Source organism: Artibeus jamaicensis, unplaced genomic scaffold, assembly GCF_021234435.1.
Source record: "Artibeus jamaicensis isolate MK-2021 breed Jamaican fruit bat unplaced genomic scaffold, CSHL_Jam_final contig_467, whole genome shotgun sequence".
In the NCBI taxonomy this organism is placed as follows: Eukaryota; Metazoa; Chordata; class Mammalia; order Chiroptera; family Phyllostomidae; genus Artibeus; species Artibeus jamaicensis.
Window position 1 is genome coordinate 3,413,249 of NW_026521845.1, and position 26,794 is coordinate 3,440,042.

At 42.6% G+C, this 26,794-nt stretch overlaps 1 protein-coding gene across 1 annotated transcript in view; it reads right to left on the reverse strand.

Moving 5' to 3' along the window:
* Nucleotides 1–24,584, reverse strand: part of GREM2 (gremlin 2, DAN family BMP antagonist) — a 117,688-nt gene extending 93,104 nt beyond the window's left edge. Inside the window, exon 1 of the mRNA XM_037144106.2 lies at nt 24,313–24,584. The gene's annotated coding sequence lies outside the window, so the exon portion shown is untranslated. The remainder of the gene's footprint in view (nt 1–24,312) is intronic.
* Between the last annotated feature and the right edge of the window lie 2,210 nt (nt 24,585–26,794).

The window sequence follows — 26,794 nt, forward strand, 5'->3', positions numbered from 1 at the left end:
AGAAAAACAAACAACTCATAGACACAGACAAAGATATGATAGTTAGCAGAAGGAAGGCGGTAAGAAAGGGTAGAGGGGGTCCAATACACAGGGAGAGAAGATGGTCTGACTTCGGGCGGTGGACACACAGTGCAGATGATGTATTGTAGAATTCTACGCTCGAAATCTACACAATTTTATTAACCAGGGTCACCGCAATCAATTTACTTGTAAAAAGTTTTTGCAGCTAATGAGCTCCTTCTCAGAACAGTTTTCCCACTTGGGCCCTAAAAATAAGTTTTGAAAGAATTCGACTATGTTTAATTCAGAACCCACATGAAAAACAAAGAAACAAACAAACAAAACAAAACAAACCACGCGCAGTTGGCAGAGAACAACCCTCTCTGCGGCTTCCCCTGGAAATGGTCACACTGCATGAGCAGACTTCAGGAACACTTCTGCCTGCCCCAACCTAACACTGACACAGGGATGACTGCACAGCGACAAAGCTAAGTCATCTCGGGAGGAGAGCGATCCCTGCTCACTAATGATTATCATCTGCCAAGAACGAGTGTGCTATTAATACCCACGAAGCTCTCTGGACTAGAAATCCACTACTAGCAAAACTCCAAGTCCATTTTTATTTTAGGTCATTAATCTGAGGTTCTCCTGATCACTGCTGAACAGAAATGGATCCTGACTTCTCTGTGAAGAACAGGGACTTCTTCACTGGCTGACTTAATTTTTTTAATACTCACAGGGATATGTCTTTATTGATTTTAAGAGAGAGAGAGAGAGAAACATCAGTAGGTCACCTCCCCACTGGGATCAAAGCCACCACCTAGGTATATGCCCTGACCAGGGATTGCACCCATGATCGACCCCTTTTGGTGTAGAGACGACGCTCCAACCCACTAGGCAACCTGGCCAGGACTCACTAGCTGACCTTAAAGCATAGTTCTCCTTCTTAAACAAGCCCTTTCTGTGTCCAGTGAATTCTCCGAGGGCAGGGATTGTCCGGGACAAGGCTCGTCAGCTGAGGTGATTCTCCATGCCGATGGCTGGTGCAGGAGGAAGGAGGAAAAACATGGGAACCAGGCTCCCGGTCCAAAAAAAAACAATAAATAACCAAAATCCACACACTCACGGTGATTTTCCAGAGGATGCAGAATGGGGGTTGGTCAGCTTTCACCCACCTATTGTGGTTGTTTTCTTCAGAGAGATCTGAGGGAACACTGATCTCATGATTAATATAAAGAGGGCTCTCAACAGTGAAGCTGAACGGCGTTGATTTCAGGGTTTCAGCCAACCTCCACATAAGATGCCTCCGGTAGAAATACTGCATTTCCAACTAGAGTTCTAGCCCATCCTATTCTTCCAGTGAAAGTGAGTTAAACTGGAGCATCAGAGAGCAAAATCAAGAAAGGTCATAATATACGTCAATTACCAAAGCAATCAGTGGACAATTCTGGAAACATATAACCTATATCATAGATATTTCATGATTAAATTGATTGTACTCTCTAGTCTGTTTAATTATTTGACTGCTCCTACTCTCAGGTCTGATTATTTTTCCCTATTCGTAAGACTTTCTAAGCCATACACATTAGAGAAAAAAATGAGAAAACAGAGATAATCAGAAATTAAAATCAGCGAGAAACCCATCACCCAAAGATAACCACCAATAAAATATACATGGCATACATATACTTCCTAATAGATTTCTCTGCATACTTACATACATATACTTTTTACAAAGTTTGTATGCCTTTTGTTCCCACTCTCATGAGCATCTTTCCATAGAAATAAGTCCCCTTTGACACACTATTTTTAGCTGCATTGCATAGATGTAATATAACTTATAGATGCTAGGGTTAGATTATATTGACATATAATAAGTGGCATTTCATTATATTTTATATATTATGCAATATATCAAATATATTATAATGAGTCTAGCTGGATGGCAAAATGCCCAATTTTCTTTTTTTATTATGTAAAAGAATACCTTACCTATACTAGGTATGACCTGCATTTTGAAACCACTTTGGTCGTATGATTCTGATCTTTGCCTGGACACAGTGCCTGTTGCAGTAGCACCTGTCAGAGCTCCAGCATATTCTCCCAGCCCCCCTAACACTTCCGTGCACCCCAGCCTGGCTCTCAGGGGCTAGCACCCTGTTCTATAATGGAAGACTACTGTCCAATGGCCACGTGGACTTGACTACCCGCAGGAATCCTGAACCAATGACAGACAGGTTTGGTGGGTATTAATACAAGATCCCAGCTCTTTCACCTGTAGGCAGAGATGATTCTGAGGTGTGTGTTTTACATCATTTTCCCATGTTGCCCCACTGGATTAAGAGCCGCTAGCCCATTGTGGTTTCTGGCTTAGAACACACCTTTTATGGACTACCTTCTCCTCACTATTGCCATGGTCACACCCTTGTTCCTTGCACTTCTCAAGACCCTGGTTGCCCTTGGATCCTTGGCTCAGTGTCTGCATCTGAGGATACCCAAACTTAAGCACCTGTTAGGGTCACTTCCACAGCAGAGCTTCTGAAGGCGTAGCCTATGTGTTGCTCCAGGGGTCATGTGAGGAATTCACCTGCTCACCAAACGGGAGTACTGTTCTCCCTTCATATCCGTATGACATTTTGTGCATTCACGGAAAAGCAGAGCACTTAAAAGCAGAGCAAAAAAAATAAGGCCAGATTTATTTTTCATATAGAAAAGTTGTAGACGCTTTGAGGTTAAGCCAATTTTGTACAAGGTCACACAGCGAATCAGAAGAACCAGGTCCAGACCTAAGTTGTCATACTAGACAATTGTGCCTCTACAAAACAGCACTTATGTGTCAACCAGGAGGTTGATGTAAAATGAATATATTGCCTGAGTTAATTTTAGGAAACCTAAATTATAAAATATATGGGAAGTACTTTGAAAGAATAATCATTTAATCATTTCTTCCTCAATCTTAGTCTCCGCTTCTTGTTTCCCTGTCACTTGCCCAGCATCTCTTCCACTTTCTTTGTCACCGAAGGGTGGATTGTCTCTACTAGGCACCATAAAGGGTTAAAACTTGTAACTGCCATTTAGCTGAACTTCAGTAGGTTGGACTCCTGGGGAAGAGTGATGTACGTAAACTCAGTCACAGCCGTGTGTAGTAAGCACTCTGAGAGGTGGAAAAGTCCTTTGGGAGGATGGCGGAAGGAAAGATAAATTCTGGCAGAGGGCTAAGGGAAGGCTTCACAGCACAGGTGGCCTTTAAGCTGGCTCTGGAGGGATGGGTAGGATTTCAACAGGTGGATGTCAGGGTGGGAGCTGGGGGAGGAGAAAGGAGCGGCAGAGCAAAGAAACATTCGGTACATATTCAGGCCACGTCCAGTGGAGTGGGGTGACTGGTTCACACAGCACATGGAGGGAGATGGAAAAGAAGTGTTTAAAGTTACATGATGAAGGACCCTCCCCTTGACACCTGGGAGTTGCTATTTTATCTGGTAAACAGTGGATTTGTGAGGAACGTGTCAAAACTGTATCAGGTTTTTTTTTAAGATTTTATGTATTTATCTTTAGAGGGGAAGGGAAGGAGAGAGGGAGAGAAATATTAATGTATGGTTGCCTCTCATGCGTCCCCTGCTGGGAACTGGCCTGCAACCCAGGCATGTGCCCTGACTGAGAATTGAATTTGCGACACTTTGGGTTCACAGGCCTGCACTCAATCCACTGAGCTACGCTAACCAGGGCTACTACATCAGTATTTTAAGAAAACTCATCTGAAGATACTTTCCTTTGTTACTAGGTACGCTTCATCGTGATGAAATCTGCCACTTTCTACATGCAGAATAAAACTCATGTAGAATAACATCAGAGCTCTCACTATAGCTATGGCACTGAAGGGTAGGTGGCCCCTGCCTGCTTTGACACCTTAAATTGTGCCACTGTCACTTTATACTCAACTCTGAGCACAGTTACCTCTAGAACTTTCTAGAAAACACTGGTCTTGCTCTTCCCTGGCCCAGGGATTTTGCTCTTCCTCTTCTCTCAGCCTCATCTAACTGTCTTCTTCGTAACCCACATTTCCTCCAGGGAAATTGCCCTGTCCATCCAATCTAAAGCAACACTCATGCTATTTCCCACCTGGAAACGAACACAATTCTTTATTATTTATTTTACTGTTCACTCTCTGCCACTGGAAGTGAGGGCGTGGTTCATATAGTCATGGTCCTTTGGGGTGACTATACCCAGAGCCTGTCAGAGAGACTAGCCCATGTAAGAAGCTCAAAAATACTCATTGAATGAGTAAGTCGAATGAACTAGAATCAACGTTGTCAGAAAAGTGGGATGATGCTGGTAAAAGATACACCTAAATACGTTACTCAGCATCTGAGTAGGGGGATGTGTACTGAGAACTTGGGAGCAACTGGTTCAAGTGTGTAGAGCGGCTTACAATTCTGGCACTCCTTACTTACTTCTGTTAGTCGGTGCATTGTTTCTAGGTGGAATTTCCTCTCAGGACATTTGTTCCTTCTTCCCCACATCTCCCACCTCCAACGCTTTTCTGGCCATTATTTCAACTAAGTGCTAGACTTGGTAATTTTCCTAATGATCTGGAAATGGATGGCTCTTTCGCAGATGGCCATGGATTGAGTTGCCCAAGACCTGGTCATAAGTCACGACTTGCTGAAAAGAGAGGGAATTTTTTTAAGGGAAAGGGGCCTTTGGAGGTCATCCAGCAGCTTTTGAAACAGCTCCAGCAGCCAAACTAGTAGGCCCACTACCTTCCCTGGCAATCTGGTTTCCTGATTTACTACGAGGTATGGAGCTGTTTATGATGCTTTTGATAGAAAATAAATGACTCTTAATTCTACCGTATGGTAAAGTTCATATTTAAAATGTTCGAATAGCTTTTTCAGACCACGGCTCTACAATTGGCTATAAAATTTTACAGGCTTGTTCCAAGGATATAAAAGTCTGTGTTTGGAGTCTCTACTTGAGGCTGAAAGTGGAAGAATTATAAAGGCTGAGGCCACAGCTGAGAGATACTCCTTTCTGGCTTTGGAACCAAAAGTACATTGAACTAAAGGGAAGTTCATGTATAAGAATAGGTAGGTTTGATTTGAGAGCACTTCTAAAGTTACGTTTCACGTGGAAACGTATTAGCAAATAAAATAATGCTAATGAACACATCTTGCGATTTCCTAGAGTGAAACACAATTAGAACTATGATGCACAGTTGATTCTTAAGCCAAGTTCATATGGAAAGAAATTATTTGTCTTACGACCATTTTTATTGGGCCAGTAGACACAATGAGATACCAAATGCAGCCTTTTGGATATATTGTTGGAAGTTCTATCTTTTTTACCATGTTGAACTTCATCCTCAAACATCTTATTTGTTACCATAGCTCCATTAAAACCCATCCTCCCCACTTCAAAGTTAGAATAACCCAGAATGAACATATCTAAATTCATTGTCCAGGGCTCTACAGAATATCAGCATTCCGGGCTCTGAACAGACATTAAAAGTCTGTATTTCTTGTACCATAACATAGCTCCTTATTTACCTAATTATCATTGATCTGACATCTTTGTAGTCAAGAACTGCAAACCAAGCCAAGAGGGTCTCTGAAAAACCAGAGTGGGTGGTGCAAAGTCCATGGTGCAAAAGTGCACAGAACACTATGCACTTTTTCCCAGAAGGCCCTCCTCTACATCCTCCCCACAAACCTCTGTACTTATTTTTATTGCACGCTTCATTTTCATAACCTTAGTTATTTGGTTTGCCATTGCTCATGAGGCAAGTTCACCATGGAAAGAGTAAGGAGTAAGAAGCCACGGCACAGCAGGGAGGAAAGGCATGGCGTCCTCATGGGACGGAACACAGCATATGGGTGAGAAATGCCTCATTAGGGTGACGTACTCCATCGGGAAGCATCTGCCTGAGCTGGCACAGGGCAAGCATTCTACAGACGTTTATTAAATAAATATAAGTGAGTTTGTATCTCAGTAAAAAATGAGAACTTAGAGGAGGATAATTGATGTTATTCGGGATGACTGATTTTATGAAGGAGAGCTTCATTCAGTACCTTCAGTCCACCACATTTAATAGGACAAGAAAATAAATACTTCTGGAAATTCTATTATCTTTTTCCCTAAGAACAAAAGGTGAAACTTAAAAAAGTAGCAGCGAAAACAGCACATTTTAGTTATTGCCAAAATTCACTTTGGTAGGACTTCGACCTTTGAAGTCATCTGACAGAGTCTGCTCAAGTCTTTCTGTTCTTGACTTAGTGCTGAACATGCAGAGTTTATAAAAATTCTCCTCTGTGATGCAAACTACTTCTTATGGACAGCACTGACTTCAGACTCAATTTACCATGTGAGCACAAGAGCCCAGGGCAGGGTGTAGGCTGAGGTTCTGCATCCAGTTCTGGCAGTGACCGTGAACCGAAAACAGCTCTGCATGCAACCATAGACTGAGATGCCTCCCAGAGGCTGTGGCCTTGGGCCCTCTCCCACCCTGCATGGCAGACACAAGCACTTTCACGGCACAGGTGCTGGCTGCCCTTTACACACTGTCGTTTGCAGAGAAACTTGGTCTCCTAGCCAAGAACTTTGCCCGAGAAGTTTCCATCCCACCCCTCTGCTCCTTGATGAAATTCTAGTTATTCTTCAAGCCCCCAGCTCAAGGGTCACCACTTTTGTGAAGTTTCCCCTCCTTTTGTGCTCCCATGCAACCCCAGAAAAGGTAAGGGGCTTCCCTGTGGCCCACCATCGCTTGGCTGTGATCTCTACCATGACCTAAGTCGTAGCATCCTGCGCTGGAAAGCAGGCAAGTATGGTGGCTGTGAGCTCAGGCTTGGAACCCAAACACACTGAGGCCTGAACCCTATTTCCACTCATTATATATTGAAAGTTCCTGGACACGTTCACCTCACTGAGTCTCCGTATCCTGATCTGAAAGCCCAGCGCATTTATATGACCCAGTTCATAGGATTAGGTGAGGGGTAAAGGAGACGAACAAAAATTGACCAGCCGAGTGTGTGTCGTATGGCAAGTTCTCAGTAAACGTAGGTTAGCACCGTTACTATTACTGACATAAGTCATCTACGTGTCTCTTTTCCCCACTGGACTATAAGAGTGAGTCCTTAGTAGTGCCTAGCTTAGTCCTGGCACACAGTAGGCCCTCGACGCTTGAAAATAAATGGCTGGGGTTGTGCTCAGTGTCAGATGACACATGTGCTTGTAGAGACCAGGTCACTCTTTCTCAGGCCCTGTTTTTCAAGCACCAGCCCGGCTTCTGCCTGTTGTTCAAGCATTCTGATTAACAACACCCTCTTTCACTCTGAAAAACATCCTGTCGAGGACCATAAATTTTATGGTCATCTTAGTTTTTAGAGGAGTCTCGTCAGCTGTATTCGCAGCAACAACACTGCTCAATCCTGCAAGGTGACACCACATTGGACGCTACGTGGGGCCATCGATCCGCTGCTGTGTGGAGTTGGAAGTTGTTCATACGCAGAACATGTGCAATGAGTCACTGATAAAAGACTGAGTGGGTGAAGATTGGGTAGTTCTTTACTCTTTTATTTTCTTGAAATAAAATAGGGGAGAATATTGGACGTGAGCCTAAAAGGAGAGAAAAATTAAACCGAGAAACTTTCTGCCATGTAGAATGACAGGGGGGATAAGACCACATGGGTAGAATATTGGAGAATTTATTAATAAACCCAAAACAAAATTTAAGGGAAGATTAAAGAAAAAAAAACAAGTTAAGGTTATATAAGCTCTTTGACCTCATATCCACTTATAATTAATATTTTCAGGAAATCTTTTAGTGAAATTTAAAGAGAAACCCTAGTTCATAGTCTTTTTCCTCCTTCTCTTGGTCCCCTGCCTCCTCCCCCTCCCCTTTCCCCTCTCCTTCTTCCAGTAGCAGACAGTGTGGTGCACTGATCTGGCCCTCAGCAAAATGATAAAGTACATGCTGTCTTCATGAACTCTCCAGCTTTTTTTCTGAGCCTTTCTGGCTCTCCTGGTACCGTGCCCCTATCCCTACCCCCTGCACCCTCTCTTCTGGCACCCCACACCCTGCACACCTGTGCGCCAGCCTCAGTAACCCAGGGCTCTTTGGGGAAGTCTTCAAATATCCCATCAATATTTTTCTTTCCAAGTCATATTCCAGATTGTGAAATAGAAGGTGTTACTCCCTATGAAGGGAATTTCAGGCTCCTTCACTGGGAAGGAGACCTGGAGGTGAGGAGTGCGTCTTAGAACACGTCTGGAGGCTACACTGGGGTGGATGGAAAACACGGGCTTTGGAGTCAGGCCGCGCTGGGTAGGAGTCCCGACTTCTCGCTTTGGCCTTGTGGCTCTGGGTGTTCATTTGTATGGAAGGGATAATGAGACCTGACTCTCAGTTGCTTTAAAAGTTACATATGCTTGTTTTTGTAAAACACCTAATAATGCGCCTGGGTCACAGGCGAGCATGAAGATTATGAGTTAGAGCTTTGGCGGTGGATATTCTAGCCTGACTTTGGGGATACCTTGACTCTCGGGCTTCTGCAGAACAGAAATAACGGAGCTTTCTCAGGACTGCGATTAAGGCTTTAGATGCAGTAGGAGAGTCACTGCAGTACTTGGAATACAGGGAGTCCTAAATAAGGCGTGGATGCTAATGCAATAGTTCCCTCTTCTCTGCGGCTTTGCTTTACACAGTTTCAGTTATCTGTGTTCGGCCACACTCTGAAAGTATCAAATGGAAAATCCCAGAAATAAACAATTCATAAGTTTTAAATCATGTGTCATTCTGAGTAGCACGATGACATCTCAAACCATCCCCTCTCCGTCCCTTTGACCGGCGTATACAATGAGGTATTTTGAGCGAGAGAGAGATCATATTCACCCAACTTTTATTACAGTATGGTATGATAATTATTGTATTTCATTATTAGTTGTTGTTCACCTCTTCCATTGCTTAATTTATAAATTAAACTTTATCATAGGCATATATGTATAGGAAAAAATAGTACAGAGAGAGGTTTGGGTATTATCTGTGCTTTCAGGCATCCACCGGGGACCTTGTGACACAACCTCCCATATATAACAGATATAATGAGGTTGTTCTGTTATGGTGTGGGCTTGGTGGGTGACAGATATTATTCCTGCTGTCATGATGATTGTGACATTGGCATTCCTATTTCATTTGGGGAGGGAAAGCCTTTCTGTTTAAACATAAGGTAGAATCCTGAATCGAATCACTCACATAAAAGAATTGATCAGATCTTATATTTATTTTGTAGGGAACACTTAGTCCATGTTTGAGTCATCCATTGTATTTTTTCCAGAGGAAAGCTAAGGAAATACAAAACCGTAGAAAAGTCACTTAACCTTTTCTTTCCCCAACTGCTGCTTAACACAGGTCATTGGTGTCACGCAGTGACTGGGTCTGTGTTTAATGTCATCTCAGCTGCAGAGAACAGTTTACAACACAGTCCAGGTAAGCCTGTTATGAAATAGGATTCCAGGTTAGCTGCCTCCAGTCACGTAGCTGTACCCAGACTTATGCTCTGATAGAAAAACAAACATTGGATTATCTCCTTGTGTGTACTTGGGGGAGAAGAAAAAAAGAAAAATATCTGACCTTTTGATATGCACTTTCTCCATCCTGTGTTCTGGCAGGCACACAAGTAAATAAAGGCTGGGAACTACAACCCTGTCTGCCATTCTTGCTCAGGAACTGAAATTCAGCCAACGGCAGATAGGAAACCAGAAACAAAGAATTACTGCTCTACCGAGGCCCCCCGCCTTCTTCAGGCCATGCTTTTCCAAAAGACTCCACCTGACTGTGGCTTCCTCGGATTGCAGTAATCCTTGTTTTATGGTTATAGATAGGATCCTTTCGGAAAAAGCCAGGAAGGAGACCACGGCCGCTGGTGTGCAGCGAAACCCAGAAGCCAAAGCATTCAGAGGGCAGCGTGCCAAAGGAGACTCCTGAACCACAGGCGGGCTCACCAGCTGGATAGTTCGGATGCCACAAACTCTATGCATTTATTCATACTGGAAGGAACCAGAAAAAAGGCGCACAGATCATTTATTGTATTGTCACAAGGGCAAAAACAAACAAACAAACCCAAACCCGCTAAGCAGATGACGTGTGGAAAGCTGTAAACTGCTCGGTGTAACAAGCACCCCATGTCTTCCAGTACAGTGTGTGCCTAACAACCCCTCCTAAGCAAAACTAGTGATTCACGTTGCCTGTTCCCACTTGACTCTGCTCAGAGGTAGCCCTTGCTGTTGAATTCTGTTCTTTCTTCACGTGGATGAGGAGCTAGCTGCCGGTGGACGGGACCATACTGTGTCTTTTTTAATATTTCTGATGTGAGGCACAGAGTCAATGCTGAGTATGTATCTGTTGAATATATATATAAATAAAAATTTTGACAAAATAAAGCTAAACATCTAAGCTGATGACCCATTTGCTAGCATTATCTGTGACTTTGTTATATTTAAACAATTACAGATCCTTACTTTTAAATCCACATGCTCTAAGTTATTCTTTTTTTACGTACTCCCAAAATATTGTACATGTACCTCTTCTATGCCAGCTACTGAGAGGGTTTACGCTGATGGAAAAAAAAATTCTCCTCCTTTAATGAGATTATTGAGCCTGTGTAATGAGCCACAGGCTATATATTCAGAAGCCTCCCTAATAAATATTTTTGGGTTTATTTGATAGTTTTGGCTGTCACTTGAAACAGCAAATCAGTTAAACACCATAGCAGTTAATATTGACTAAACAGCTCCAAACCTCAATTGGCCCATGTTTTAATCATATGGAGACAATTTGAATTTTACTGCCATCAAGAAACAACAGGAATATCTAATGCAAGAATTAGGACTGCCCATCAATTTTCACAGTGCAGTCTGGTCATCACGAATGTGCACTTTTTTGTTGTGCACTTCCTGGCAGCCAAACTATTGTTCTGGGTGTGGTGGGTCCGAAGTCTCCACCGGCCTCTCTGACTTTGATCTTTGTGAGTTTCTGAAGTTGTGGCATTTTGCATGCTACACTGATAATCTGGGGAAATGTACAATCCCTATAAAAGGAAATTTTCCTATTAGCCTAAGCATAATCATCATAGCAAAACCACCTGACAGAAACATGTGTGTGTATATCACCCGTATGAAGAACAAAGGTATTTTTACAACTGAGGATTATTTTCTTCCCGTTGAACAAATCCACACGGTGCCTATTCAGACTTCAGTCATCAGCAATGCTATGTCATTTGATCCCAAGAACAGAGTTCACACTTTCTGCTCCAAATTTGGAAGAAAAGAACTGTGTATTAGGTAGGGGTTAGCTCTTATATCTTCCATCGTTCAATTACTCAAGGTCCATAGCACGTAAACTCAACTGGAGTAGGATGGCAAACGTAAGTGAAATAGGCATGGAATGTGGCTTTTCTGTCTTGGTCACACCCTGCTTGATCTCTGTCCTGCTCGCTGCTCCTTGTGACTCCTGGAGACACACATCTGCTTGTCTTTGCAAAGAACAATCCGTCCCCCATGACAATAGCCCATCTGTTGCTGACGCTCACTGTTGCGCAGGAGCACTATGGGTAAGAACTGCTGCACCTCATTCATTCATTCCACACAGAGTGAGTGAGAAAGGGGACTATTTATTGGCAAGTCTGTCCCACATGGATTTCTGGATGTGTGTATGTTTGATTCCAGAAATAAAGGCCCTGTGCAGCCAGAGCAGCACAAGGCCAATGTGACCTGGCTACAGAAGAGCAGGAAGTTTTCCCCTGACAGGTAGAAGGGTGACAATTCTGGATGGGTTCCAACACAAGCCCCCTTCCTTCACCCAGCCCTGTCCAGAGGGTGTATTTGTTCGTTAAAGCAATTCTAAGCATAGCCAAATAAACCAGCCCAGCTGGGGAATTTGGACTAGTAAAGGTGCCAGTGTTGGAGATGGAGAAAAACCTGAAAAAGAAATACATATATCACAAAGAAGATCCACCCTTAGTCCAAACAAAGGGAAGTTAATGTCCCTGCTGTTGCTTCGGGAAGAGAAAATGCGTCATAGCACCCGGGAACCTGGGAAGGAGCATCACAGGCTGCTTTTCCATTCCTCTGACTTCATGTCATTTTCCACTCATTCATCACTTGAGCTGAAGGCACAGCTGACTTTGAGCTGAAGGCAAACTTTACTTCTGTAAAGTTTGGGACTATTTTAATGGATCTCAGGCCTAGGGAGCTCAAACTCTGGAGGTCTAGTGTTTAGTAGTGCGGACAGCAGGAGCAAAATTCATTCAAATTACACAACCATAACAAATTCAACTGCATTGCTACAAAATCCTTCCACTATCTGTCCCCCAAGCGAAATGACTTCTCCAACCTTTGCTCATAGCCTGTAGGCTGTACCCTGGACTTTTATGAAATCTGTCTTACAACACTTCGTGTACTGTTGACTCAACCTAATTCTGGAGGGTCATTGGAGAGCATGCTGTAGTAGAAAGAGGAATAAGCAGGAAACCAGGAAACCTGGACTCCGGGTCCACTTCCACAACCAAGTAGCTGTGGTCTCTAAAACTCTGCGTATTAGGCAGCATTCAATATACACCAGATGTCATGGGGTGGAAAAACAGAAAGGAAGTGATGAAAGGTGACCCAGTGTTGCCTGCCCAGGCCTCAGTGGACCATTGAGAATTCTTCATGGGAAGTGTCATTCATCCCACTCCTCCAGCATCAATGACGGCTGATGTGTCCAGATCTTTACCAGTTCTGCAAGGTTCTGCCTTGTGGCCCTACTGTTGACACGCATGCCTTGTCTTCCCCAGTAGCTGCAAGATCCTTGAAAATACAGTCTATCTTTTGATAGTCTGCCATTTTCTAGCTCTAGCTCCATAAATATGTGTTAAATGAATGAATGGTTCTGTCGAGTGTTCAGCTCTTCTTCCAAATAATTAGTATTTTCATTAAAAAAATAAAGTTAAAATCCAAACCCCGTCATTGATTTATCTCAGTTTGCAAAATTGGATGTGAACTCCCAGTTCCAAAGTATACACAGTAATGAGCTGTTCTTTCACTAAGCGTTCACAGATACTCATTCCAAAGACCTTTGCTTTTTTGCCTAAATCGACTATCGAAATTCTGCAAAAACAAATTAGTAATAATTATATTTTTGTGCCTGGGTTAAAAGCATTACAGCATGTAATGCTTATCATAATACTAGACAATTTTAGATGAGGATTAATGCTAAGTAATAGTCCCATGTAGTTGAGAATGGAGCCAGACTTAACTGACTCCAGAGTTTATGCTCCAGTCCTGGTGCCCACTGCTCTGTGTTTCATTATTCAAACATCACAGTCCACTTGGATTCTTATCTCTATGAGTCTCTAATATGAAACCTAAATCAATGTGGGGCAATAGAACCAACCTTATTGAAGGAAAAAGCAGTGTTTTAGACCTTTGTGGTAGTGAAAAGGCGGCAAATTTTATATTGCATTCTTAAACCCCTGGTTTAAGGCTAACTTAATGACTTCACAGTTCTGTGAACTTGGGAAATTCACTGAAGTTCAATGCACCTTCGTCCTTGGTTGGTAAAATGTGCACAACAGCACTCACCCCAAGAAGCTGTTATAAAAACTCAGTGAAACCTTGGAGGGTCGACTCTCTGGAATTGAGTGCACAGTAAGTGCACAATAAATCCTTCGCTGCCCGCCTCCAAACTCTCCCAGCCTGTGCAATGCCCTCCAGAACAAGTTTAGTAACCAGAGGGGGATGAAGCACACGCTCGCAGGAACCCTTGGCTTCCTCTAACAAGGAGACCTTCACTCCTTCTTAGTGAAGCCCCACATACAACACTTTACCTCCTTAGAAACTACCAGAGCCTGCCAAGGTCCCAGAAATCCTGAAAGCTATTTGCTGCCAACACTTCCATGGAGCTGGGGAAGAGGTTGCTCCCTTTACCATTAATAGGATTCTTTCTGAGGCTTTTGTTTGTTTACTCTGTGGCCAAGAATTTAACTGCATGACATAGGATTAAGGTTCTCCCTGAGCCTGTCCTGCAAAGGCACTAATATAGAGTGCAATCGGAAGTATTTGTTCTCACTTTCTTCCTTAGTTTATTTTAAAAATGGGGCCATTGGTTCTGGAACAATAGTGACTCTACAGGGGCATTAGTTCATTGATTCATTCCTTTGCCAAATGTGAAACATCTGGTACGAGAAACATAAAGACGGAAATAATCATGGTCCCTTGATTATGTCAAGTACAGCAGAGGGGAAAAGAAGATGGAAAGAACACCCCAATGCAGCATGAAACTAGGATTAGGAACCCCGTGAAGAAAAGAAGATAGGCTCTGAATGTTGAAGGTACCAGCCACATCTGATCATCAATCCTGACCCTTAGGCATCCGATTTGTTCATCTAACAAGTAATCACTGATGTTCGAGACCACCCCAGTTACAAACACCAAGATGTGTGGCGTGAACTGTGCCCCTGGGAGCCCTTCCCTTTTGAAGGAAACCAGGTGGCTGAGACCCTCACATATTCAAGTTGAGGACAGAGATGGACTTTTCCTTATCTCTTTGTCTCAACCATGCTGAGCCTTGGTGTTAGGCGGTATTATCAAGGCCCGGCTCCAGGTCTGATGTACGACTCCCCTCGATTGAATTCTATCCAGCACACACACTTCTACCCCCACCAGCTCAAGTTTGCTCGGCTCACATGGTGGGCAATTTTAGTTCCGGTGACTTCAGGTGATAGAAAGGGCACCATCTGATACAAGGTCTGTCCAGAAAGTATCCAGCCACGTACTATAGAAAATAGAGACATTTGTTGAAGAAGATACAAGAGACAAGAAACATAGTATACAGGATGATGACATTTCAGTCCCCTTCAAAGTTGGCACCTTAGTACCTCACACAGTTCTCCCAATTGCCATTAGCTGCCTTGTCCACAGTCTGAAATCTCTTCCCTTTCAAAGGTGATTTTAGTTTTGGGAAAAGCCTGAAGTTGCAGGGCACCAAATCTGGGCTGTAGCAGAGCTGAGCCACCTGGGCAATTTGATGTTTCACCAAGAAACTCTGTACGAAACATGATGTGTGGGCAGGTGCATTGTCGTGATGGAGCTGCCAATCACCAGTTGCCTGTAGCTGCAGCCTTCTGAATCATTTGAATAGTTTCCACGGAGGACAGTTCAAGCTTAACACAAAATTGGGTGCAGATTCATTGTCCTACTGACTCAGTCATTTTGAATGCGACAGCCACACACTACACATGCTCACTCAGTGGTGTCTACCGCCCCCACTGACTAGTACAGTGAAGTTGTCATTGTTCACGCATGTGCACTCCAGTCCTCTGACCTTGGCTGCCAGGTTACAACGATGTTGCACAAATCTGTCTCGTTATTTTAACAACGATTGGACTTTTTCTGGACGGACTGCATAAGCCAAATTTACAACCACATAGAGTGCTTTTTTTCACATTTTACATTTTTGTTTTTTACATTCCCATACACCCCTTTGTTGGGGTCTAATGAAGTCAAGGATCTCACACTCGGAAAAAATGTTTCTAAATTCAGAAATATATAACATTACATAGGAAACTACATATACTATATACATATATTACACAGAAATAGGCAAATGTATCAATACATTTGAAAACAAAAATGTAATATGGAATGTAAAATGTCATATGTAATATATGGTCTTCTCTGTAACATAATAATAATAATAAGATCTAGAAGCAGGTACAATAACTACCATAAGTTTGGAGTAGTGATGCCCGTAAGTGATATGGCAAGACATCTGTATAGACTGTAATGGGATAGTAAAGTAGCTCTGTTTCTATTGGTGACAAAGCTGCAATTCTGCTGACATTATGGTGGTCTGTTGCTCACATTCATAACTAAAAGGAATGTGATGTTTCAGTTACAAAGTCATCAAAGTACAGATGCAATTATTTTTTCCATCTACATTGGTAGATTCCCATGACTTCTCACAGACTCTCCCAAGGTTAAAAACAAACAAGCAAAAACTTTCATTATAGAGATTGTTTTTAATCTGCTTTTTGCAACCCATTGAGCTGTAATTTTCACCCTTTTTCATCTCACGGCACACATAAATTAATTACTCAAATACTGCAGCACACCAAAAAATATATTTTTGCCAGTCTCACCAGAAAAAATACATATAATTTTGATTCATTCACACCGGATGGCTATTGTATTAGCTATTGTGATTTTTTTTAAAGTTTGACAATCTAAGGGAAAAGAGGTCAATGATTATTACTATTATCACCCTGACTGGGGTGGATCAGTGAGTGGGGCATCCTCCCGTGGACTGAAGGTCCCCCAGTTTGATTCCTGGTTGGGGCACATGCAGGTCCCTAGTTGGGGGAGAGCCAGTTGATGTATCCCTTGCACATCAATGTTTCTCTCCCTCTCTCTCTCTCTTCTCCTTTCTCTACAGATAAATTCAATCTTTTTCTATAAAAGAGACAATTTATTTGATTTTTTAAAAAATGACAGTTCATTAAAAGTTTTTTTATTTAATTATTTTTCAACTACAGTATTCTGTCTTTTACTCCTATCCCAGCCCACCCCCCTGTGCCCCCCACCTACCTCCCATTTCCACCCCCCTTAGTTGTTGTCCATGTGTCCTATATACTAGTTCCTGTAAATCCTTCCCCTTTTCCCCCTGAAATTCCCTCCCCTCGTTCCTCTTGTTGCTGAAGTTGTTGTTTTAAACAGGGATGTATAATATAAGGGATCAGTAACACAAGACTAAAAGAAAAGCATTTCTCCAGGAGAAACGACTGAGCATCTCATTTAACGTACACAAGACATGCGCCCTTCAGCAGGTAAGGACAGCATCGGGTCTTAGCTCTAAATGAGCTATATCTACATGAGATGTAGTTGAATCTTGATAGAACCACCATTAATTAAGCACCAATTCTGTGCTGGGAATATTTTTTATGTGTAAAAGAAATGGACTTGCCCTGCCTGGTGTGGCTCAGTGGATTGAGTACCTGCCTGCAAACCAAAGGGTTGCCGGTTCAATTCCCAGTCAGGGCACAGGCCTGGGTTGCAGGCCAGGTTCCCAGTAGGGGGCAGGCAAGAAGCAACTACCACTGATGTTTCTCTCCCTCTCCTTCTCCCTCCCTTCCCCTCTGTCTAAAAATAAATAAATAAAATCTTCAAAAAAAAAAAGAAATGAACTCTTTACTAAAGAGAACCAAACTTTTGTGAAAGATATAAACACATTACAAAAATAATCATATGAGGAAAACTAAAACCATGCTATCCTGGAGGGGAAAATATCTGAAATGATGAAAAGGACGGATCTGTGCTATTATAATGACTTATATTGTCAAATGGCTCTGTGAACAAGACAAAAAAAAATAACACAGATTTCCAGTGTTATTTCCAGTGTTATTCCAGTGCATAATACTCAGCAAACACTATCCTATTACTTAGTTATTCTTGGTCCTTCTCACTAGTTTTGAGCTCTTTACTCTTACACCTAGAACCTTGCACAGTGCATTGAACACAGTACCTTTTCAGTACATATTTCTTAATAAGTGAATGAAGGCACAGCATACTGTGGGAAATGTGGAAGGAGGGTTTGAAACTCAGTTCTGCAGCTTGCTTGGCTGGGTGATGTTTTGAAAGCCCTGAACCTCTCTAAGCCTTTGGTATCTCTAAAATGAGGATGATAATAGTAATATTAGGATTTTTATAAAATTAGATGATACCTACAAAATATTTAGCAAATAGTCATCCTTCAAGTCACATCGGCTACCATGACAGAAGGAAGCACGTAGAACCGATGGTTAAGGCTGAAGTGAAATACAACGAACTACTTCCTCCTGCTCATGGTAGAGCGTGAACTCCAGGGATGGTAGCCTATCCCTAAGGTCACACTTCGAGTGTGAAAACAGGAACAGGTGCAAACCCAGATCTGTTGACCTCTTAGGTTGGTAAGTTTTTAGTACACCAGATAACCCTCTTCTAGGTCAAAAAAAGTCTGCTCCCTCCGAAGTTTACATTCTCTGAGTTCACAGAAATGAGATTTCTTAAGTACTTTCTCCATATCACTCATCCATTTGAAGTCTCGGATATGCATGTCTGAAACTTCCCACTGCTGTGTTGCTTCAAATATTTTGGGAGGAACGATGAAGGGGAGGGATGTCCTGTAGGCTAGACAATGTGGCCCCAAGACATGAGCACGGCCTGAGCCCAGCACTATAGGGACACAGGTCTGTTCTTCTCTCAGGCGGCAGACTTTGGGTTGAATAGTTTTCATCTGTGTATACCCTACCAAGTGACGCATTCCTGTGAATCTGAACCTACACTGAGCAATAATCAATCAAGATTATTTCCATACATGTAATCTCAGTCATTGAGATTGAGTGATGAGACAGTGCCACAGAAAGATGTTTTCCTTTTTCATTTTTGCACATATAACTTATAAGGAATTAAAAGCAACTGTGTATATGAAAATATGAAACAAAGAGCCACACTAGTAATAACAACCATAATATGTTGTTGTTGTTGCTGCTGCTGCTGTCGTTGTAGGAAGAAGCTCCCTAGGTATCGGTTGAACACAGGCCCCTATGAACCAAGTGCTATAAGATGTTATGGTTACAACCAATTCTCTTAAACAGTAAAACTTGCAGAAGATGAACTCCTGGGATTGGGGTGAAGATTAAATCAGATAATATACATGCATGTGTCTACTATAACCTAGCACATGTCAGGGATGCAACAGATGTGAAACGACTCTTCATTTTTACAGTAATTAAAAAGGGAAAATGAAATATGGCTTGAAACCCTGATGAAATTTAGATTCCCGGCAAAAGCACTTGGCAGGGAATCTCATTAGAGAGCCGCTTGATTTTTATTAACTGTAGGGATGATATCGCTTATCTATCAGCTTTCCCCAAATGCTGCTGCTATAATTAGAAAGTGTACTGCATTGCCCAGGGTTTGTGATATTATTTCATAAAAGCAGAGCAAGGTGGCCAGTTTCCATAGATGATAAGATTAGCTGCCCCCAGCCTTTGGAGCCATGGCTGTAGGGCCAGGTTGAATAATATTTTTAACGCAGACAATGTTTGTCCTAGACAAAGTCAACTCAGCATTGCACATGAGCTAGTCAAATGTTCCCCTGTTAAATGCATTCTTTTTTTCTCTTTTACCCTCTCCCACTGTTTAAATAAGTTATGGGAGAAAATAATTTTAGCACAGAACTGCTGCTAATCCATAAGATGAAAGTCATGTTCAGGAATATTTGTGTTCTTGGAGTCAGGTCCTTCAAAAACTCTCCTAGGAGAGGTTTTCCATAAATCATGTATTTCCTTTGTGTCCGATGCCCTTGTGTTCATAATTCAGAAAGGTTTTCTCAGTGTAACATATCCTCAAGTATGGCTTCCTGTGCAGGTCATCGTGTCTGCGGAGGACTATGATTTACTTACTGTGCTTGGACTCTCAACAGGTTAAGGCCTTCAGAGAGAATTCCCCATCGGCCTTGAGATTTCTTTATTGGAAAGGAATCTAGAAAAGAGGGATGGAACCTAGAGCTCATCTGGGAAGCGCCGTGCTAAAGACTGAAAAACAACAGGGGAGATTCTTGGTCTTAGACTTTGGGGATCGATCTTATTACCCATCCCCCCCATCTCAGCCTCCAGGATTTATTTCTCTTTTTTATTAGCGAACACCTTGCTACTGCAGTATTGTGTCTCGTTCCATAGTGACCCTGGATGAATCTTCCCCTCGCACCCAAGCTTTCCAACACCACCGCACTATAAAGAGCTAGACAGTAAACAAAGAGCCCCAGAGGCTAATCTGGCTAAGAGTGGGGAAGACAACACAATACCCTCCCTTCTCTCCCAACACCGAGAAATATTTACTTTGTCCTTGAGAAAACTCTTTGCTTAGATTCAAGGCCATCACATCCCCTAGCAGAGTACAGTGGCACCACAGAGAAGTGGCGATCTCAGTATCCTAGGCCTCATTCATGCGCACAGACTCCTGGGCCTGAGGTGGGCAGGCTGGGGTCCTTCCAGGATCCACGGCTCCAGGAGCCTCAGAATCAGTCTTTCTTGAGTCAGCGGTCATGGCTCCCCCTCCCCAAGGCGCTAATCCCCAGACCGTGGCCCTTCCGTCTCTTAGCTTTTTCACCCAGGATGCGTCTACTCTGGCACTCAGAGTAAAAGCCCCCGTCTGAGCTTTCTCCTAGGGCCCTCCTGATTAGGAGCGACTTGTGTGACGTTCGAGTGTCCTTAGGGTAAGAGTGCCAACCTAGCTAAATTAGAATTAATTATACAGATATACCACTGCTGGTCACAGCCCACTTTGAGAGTGATCAGTTCTTTCCTCTAGTCACATTTATAGTGTGACTTTAGAATAGGACGGGTCTGTAACGGTACCAGCAGGGCAAGGAGACACCTATTAAAAAAGGTTGGGCTAGGTTTATGATGGACTAGATCTGACCACCTCTCAACCTCCGGGGGGCAGATGGACAGTTTTCGTTTGTGAGCACATGTGTTAGATCCTTGATACCACTAAGAGAAGCTATTTCAGCTCTTCTGCTCGGATGCTGGAGGCCCTATTGACTGTCAGTGCTCAACCTGTATCTGTGTGGCCCAGAGCTTATATTTAAGACATGCTGAAAATGGAAACTAGGTCTATTCATGAAACAGCTGGTACACATTTTCCCTGGAAAACGAACTCAAGAAACCCCACTCTTTCTTTCCCTCTTTCCTCCGGATCCTGCTTCCCTTTCTTCCACCCAATTCCTGACAGAGTAAAGATAAAGATCGCTTGAGTGGCCCTGCCCGGGTAGCTAAGTGGTTAGGAGCATGGACCCAATACACCCAGGCTGTGGGTCTCATTCCCAGTCAGGGCACATGCAACAGTCAACCAGTGAACGCATAAATAAGTGAACAACAAATCAATGTTTCTTTCTGTCTCTCTGCCACTCTGTGTTTCTCTCTCTCCCTTTCCCCTTCCTTTCCTCTCTAAAACAAATTTAAAATTAAAAAGGAAAACAAGACTGCTTGAGTGGCTTCAAAGAGTGAAGCTAATTAAAAGAAAGGGAAGTTGAGCTCTCTGTTCAAAAGGCTGATTTCCTTATCTTGCCAGGCGATGCCATGTGTAGAGGTAAAAAATAAAAACAAACCTCTCTGAGCAGCAGATTCCTTAATAACTCCAGACTCTGCTTACAGAGGGAGGAAGGTGCATGAAGTTAGGGACACATTTTTGTAGCCATTTGGAGACCGAAGTCTCCCGCTGGTCAAGAGGAGGCATCGTTTTTTTTTTTTTTCAGAGCTTGCATACTGCCCTCTGCTGGCCGGTATACATAGGACTGTTCACTGCACGTCGACCGAATTTATTTTCGCCCCACACCTGCAAGAGCTGCGCGTGTATGCTTGAGAATCGGTTTCAAATGCTCAGGAAAACTTACCATAAATTTACAGTTGGAGTTTATCTGAGGGAATAAACTTTTATTCCTTTGGCTCCTGGAATTATGTTAAAGAATGCCAATCTCTGCATCATCTCACTTCGTATACCTGTCATTTCATCCTGTCACTGTTTATTTCCTGACGGTCGCATGGCTCTGGGACTCTGCAGAGCAGGGTGCTCCAGCCGGGCCCTGTGGCCGAGCAGACCAATCAAAGCCGTCTTCCCAACTAGAAGTGGTGCCAATAGGAAATATCTGCATTTAGATTCATGGTTTGAGGACCCTATTTTAGCCTGACATGTGATCATAATTGATTCTACCCACCATACGTCAGCATGTCCAATTTATAAAAACAAACAAACAAAACCCAGAATGCTGGGGTGGAAATACCTACACAACTACAGACGCAGCTGGCACCAGAGGCTTAATTTATAACTGCATACTTTCCCCTTCAAATCAACATGTCTCCTTTATCGGTTCTTTGTGTAGCTTGTTCCAAGTCCAATACTCAGCACATTTCCCCAGTTTAAATAATTTGTTGCTTTTCTCCTAAGTACTTAAAGGTCCCTGACACTGAGACAATGCCTGCCACCTGGCCTGCTAACTGTGGCTACACCCCAGTCCAACAGGGGGCTGGTTTAATGTTTTCCTGCACTTGTGTTGCTGCAGTCTCTCCATGTGTGCCCTTGACCCAGGCAGGCCAGTCCTCTGCATATCAGTGACAACTCAAAGTCTTATTCCATTCCTTTGCTTTAGAAGAAGATGGCTAAGGAAGAGTTGCCTGCTTTAAAGAGACTTAAGAGCCTGTACCTTGTTCCGACGTTAGCCGACTTATAACTTGAGGGCGTCCAAAGTTTTGGTTGGCTGTACTAAGAATGTTTGATTTCCTTTCTCAGTGAAGAATGACAGCACAAAACAATGAGTAATCAAAGCATGGCTTGTATTTATCTGTAAAAATCCATTGATGGCTCTCAGTCCATACAAAGTCTGCATATTCAGCCTCTCATTCACTCAGTTGCTACCAACACACCCAACATCATTTCAGAGTTTGAGTGGTAAGAGGGAAGTGGGTCTCCATTTACTTCAGATATTATATTTATACAAAATGGATGAATGTTTACAGTGATACAAAGCTACCCTATTAACTCCAAATAATATTTAGTTGGTTCAATTAATATGTATTTCTTTGAATAGGTAAATTCTTTACAGAAAATTCCTTGTGGTGTAGAAAGAGAAAAATATTCATTCATAAAATCAAAATGCTCTCTCCTAAATATAATGTTTAGTTGCCATATCTATTCTTTTGAGATGCTTTCAAAATCACCTTCTAAATCATTCAAATCTGGGAATTGGACAAAAATGCAGATAGTTTACACTATTTATATTATTCCTCTATGGTATAGCTAAGCATGAATTTCCTTTAATGACAGAAGAACTCGTTCATCCAATTAAAACTGGGACAATGTAGATGTTCTCCACTGTGATATGGAAAACAAATACCTTTCTTAGAAATTCCTTATCTTCCTTGGCGAGGCATGTGCTTTGGGATAAGCACCACCCTGTAAACCAGGCAGGACTGCGGGACTGCTTGTGAGTTATCGGGGGATGGTTTGGATATGACCTACTACGAATCTACGGACAGGATGCTGTTTAGACTTAAGATAACATATTCTATTGCGCCTGCACCTGCTGCAGTGTCACACTCTTGTTGAGTCCTGATCTGTGTCTGTTCCTCACTGCAAGGAAAGCTCTTCCTACAGAAATTCAGAGCAGTTAGACGCTAGCTCTTGAGGGTCACCCAAAGCAAGACTAATCTGTGAACTGAGCCTTCACTCGTCCCCCTCTGGCTTTTCCAAGGGAAAGACTGAACTCATTAAGTGATGTTAATTTAATCACAAGTAATCAACGGGGGGGAGGGGGACAAAAAGTTATATAACCATCTTCAAAATTTAAAACCAAACACGGCCAAATCTCAGGAGATGGATTTAAAAAAAATAATAAAACTGGTGTCTCAAAAATAAAAGGAATCAAGAAAGGAGAAGAAAAAATGCCCAGATGTCTACCGAATTCAGGATCAAACAAAAATCAACCCCCAAACTAACATTTCCTCACAGGTATGTTTATGACAGGATTCCAATTCACAATTTTTCAGTGTCATTGCACAGGAGGTCCTGGAACTCACCCAGCCTGTTGGTGCAAAATTACAACAGCATTTTCAACTCCTAAGGCAACAGGGAAAATAAAGCAGGTACACAGCGAGGATCCCTGACAGTTACATTTAAAAAATCTCTCCCCCTTTTCTCCTCCTCTGCTTAAAGCATAGATAGCATAGCAATACAGTGACATGTCCCTCATAAGCCTCCTCCACCTTGGCCTGAAGCTGTAAAGATCAAAGCCATGTCCAAATCCACCCTTGTTTCCATACTTATGGGGAGGATATTCACCTGGTAGGTAGGTGGGAAATGTTCACAGCTGCTTTCTAACAATCGTGTGGTGTTTGCCTTGCTATAGGTCACAACGATAAAGGAGGTCACCAAGAGGTATAAATGGACAGCATGACAGCATGCAGGTACTGAGGTTATTAAAAGAAGAAAAGAAAAGAAAAAGCCAAGAGAGCACGGTCAAGTTTGAAGGTCCTTGCTTTACCCCCACGGATGATTCCAAAGGTGAATAAACCTTGTAGCCTCAAAACGCAAGGCAAACAGCCTGAATTTTCGGACTCCGGCGACACATTCACTCCGCACTTTCCATTCAGACCGGCAAGGGAACAATGTCAATTACTCCGTAAGTGTCTTGGGAAGGTGGAAATCAGAAACCCTGCCTGTGTCACATTAGTCGCGGCAAGCTCATACCTGCAATGACGTGATGGAAGCCGCCTCCTCGGGTCCCTTCTCTCTGTCTCTCCCCGTCCCTCTTTCTCTGGGCGCTACAGTCCGCGACAGCCGGACCCCAGCAGAAGCGCAGAAGCGCAGAAGCGCAGAAGCGCCGCGCGCTGGCGTGTGCAGCAGCCCCGGGCGGTCGGCGGCAGGGCCTGCACCGGGAACCCAGCCGCAGACTCAGCTGTGGCTCCTCTCTCGGCGCTGCACGGGGATATTATCACAGTCTGGGATTTCTATTGGCTCTGAACACCAAACAAATCACACCCGCCACCCCCCTTCTCCGTTTCACTCAGCGCTTGTTTCTCATCTAACCCACAAACATCGTAGCCACACACACTTCAGTCGCTTGCAATGTTTCTCTTTTCCTCCTTCCAGCCTGTGGATTTACAACCCTGTGGTCAGCTGTAACCTTTTTTTTTTTTTTAAGCAGCCTTCCAATCCAAAGCTTCTTGTTTATGTAGAGAAATTCTCCATCCCCTCAATCCACAAAAACCACTCATTTGCCTCAGATCTTCTTCCTTCTTTTGTTGATGGGTTTGCAATGTGAAGAATGTACCAAGCATGTGTGTGATAGTCTGCACTCTCTCTCTCTCCGTCTCTGTCTATCCCTCCCTCTGCTCCTATTGTTTTGAATAACTGAGGCCAGTGAAATTAAAAGCAAGCTGAGCCTTATAACCTAAGTTAGAGCTCAACTAATAAAATCTTGAATGAATTCAGTGGAAAACACTCATTGCCTGAGTTTGTTTTCTGTTCCAAACAGCGCTTTAGTCGTCATATTCCTATTTTTGTTTATTGAATGCAGAGATCTCTAATGCAATTCAGACTCCAGCATCCAGAGAACCGGGAACAATGACGTCAGACCAATCCTTGGGCTGCGTGGGCTTCGGGTGTTAATATCAGAAGGCTCCTCTTTTCATCATTTTTTTGGTCTTCTCCCCATTGGTAGTCTGAACACTGAGGCTCTCTTGGTGTGATTCACTAGCCGAAGAAGACCGATAAAGTTTCCTGGGTTAAAAATTTTCATCTGTATATGTCAATAGAGACATATTGGCCCCTCCGAAAAAGAACCCAAGAAAAATCTTCCATCCTACAAACTTGACTGGGAAAATTGGGAATAAAATGACATTTTCCCGTGTTTTATAAGACAGATCCTTCTTTAGTCATTCCCCCCAAATCATGTTCACTGGCGCCTGTGGAAATTGTAATGACAGTTATTCTTGACAAGAAGTCAATGCTTCTGAAATCACTGATCTCTACTTTGATTTTTGACTTGAAAAAAAATTTCCCCAATATTATTCCATTTGTATGTTCTTTGGTATTTGATATCCTGGCTCCAGTTCAACTCATCATATATTTTGTCCCGAAATCACAGGACAAAAATAGGTCGTTTTTGAAATGTATTATCGCCAAACAGACTACCTGCTTGTTTTTCTTACTTCGGCACATTCCAGGAATTCTGAAATGAAACCTATTTTCAGAACGGGCCAACCTGAAAGCAACTGAAATTGACAACAGAAATGCACAACAAAACCACATTTGGCTGCTGGTTTCTGCCAACTAAAATCCCACTTCAAATGGCATATCCTTAGTATTTTACCAATTCCAATCCACCCCCTTTCTTTAGGTAAGCAGTTAAAAAAAATAGCATGCTCATAAATCCTCGAATGTGTGGAGTGCATTTCCTTTAAAGGTCTTCACAGTCTTAGAAAAAAAGGAGACACAGCTATTCCAGGTAGAGAAACAGAGTTAGAGAATGATAAAGTGACTTGCCTTAGATTATGAAGGCAGATAGCAAACAGAGCTGGGAGGTTGGGTGACTGTTTTCCTTCTTATCTTTTTCTGAGATTACCTTTCTACACAAACTATTCAACTAAAATAAAAGTGGTGTTAATACAAGCAGATTCTGAGAGACCTAAAATTCATGAACTCATCTGACCAAAGTGATAAATATTCATTTTACATCTTATTCCAAGACAGGTTGTTTGTTCAGTTAAAAGGTCAGTAATTTGTACTTTCTTAGAATTGCCTTTCTAGGAAATAAGAGTGATGAAAACAAGCAGGTGGATGTATTTTCATCTTGTTATTTTGGGGGCTCATTATAGCTCTTTATATCACTAGAGAGACAGTGTAACTAAAATCTTGGATAATTTAAAGTCACAGATAAATCTTTAACTTCATTTAAGGCAATAATTCAAGCCCTCTTTCCTCCAGTTAATGAAGACAAAACTGGATGAATAGGAGTTACCTCTGGTACTCAATCAGTTGTGTGATTAAGGAGAAAATGAGCATTAGAATGTATTCTTCTGTCATTATCCTTTTGATTATTTTGTTAACTTTAAAAAGTTTTTTTTCCCAAAGACATCTCTCAAACGCTGTAGTTCAGTTAGCCCTTCATGATGCCGTCAATAGTGGTAGTAAGAAAAATGTTCTCATTGCAGCATGCACAGTCCCGGGC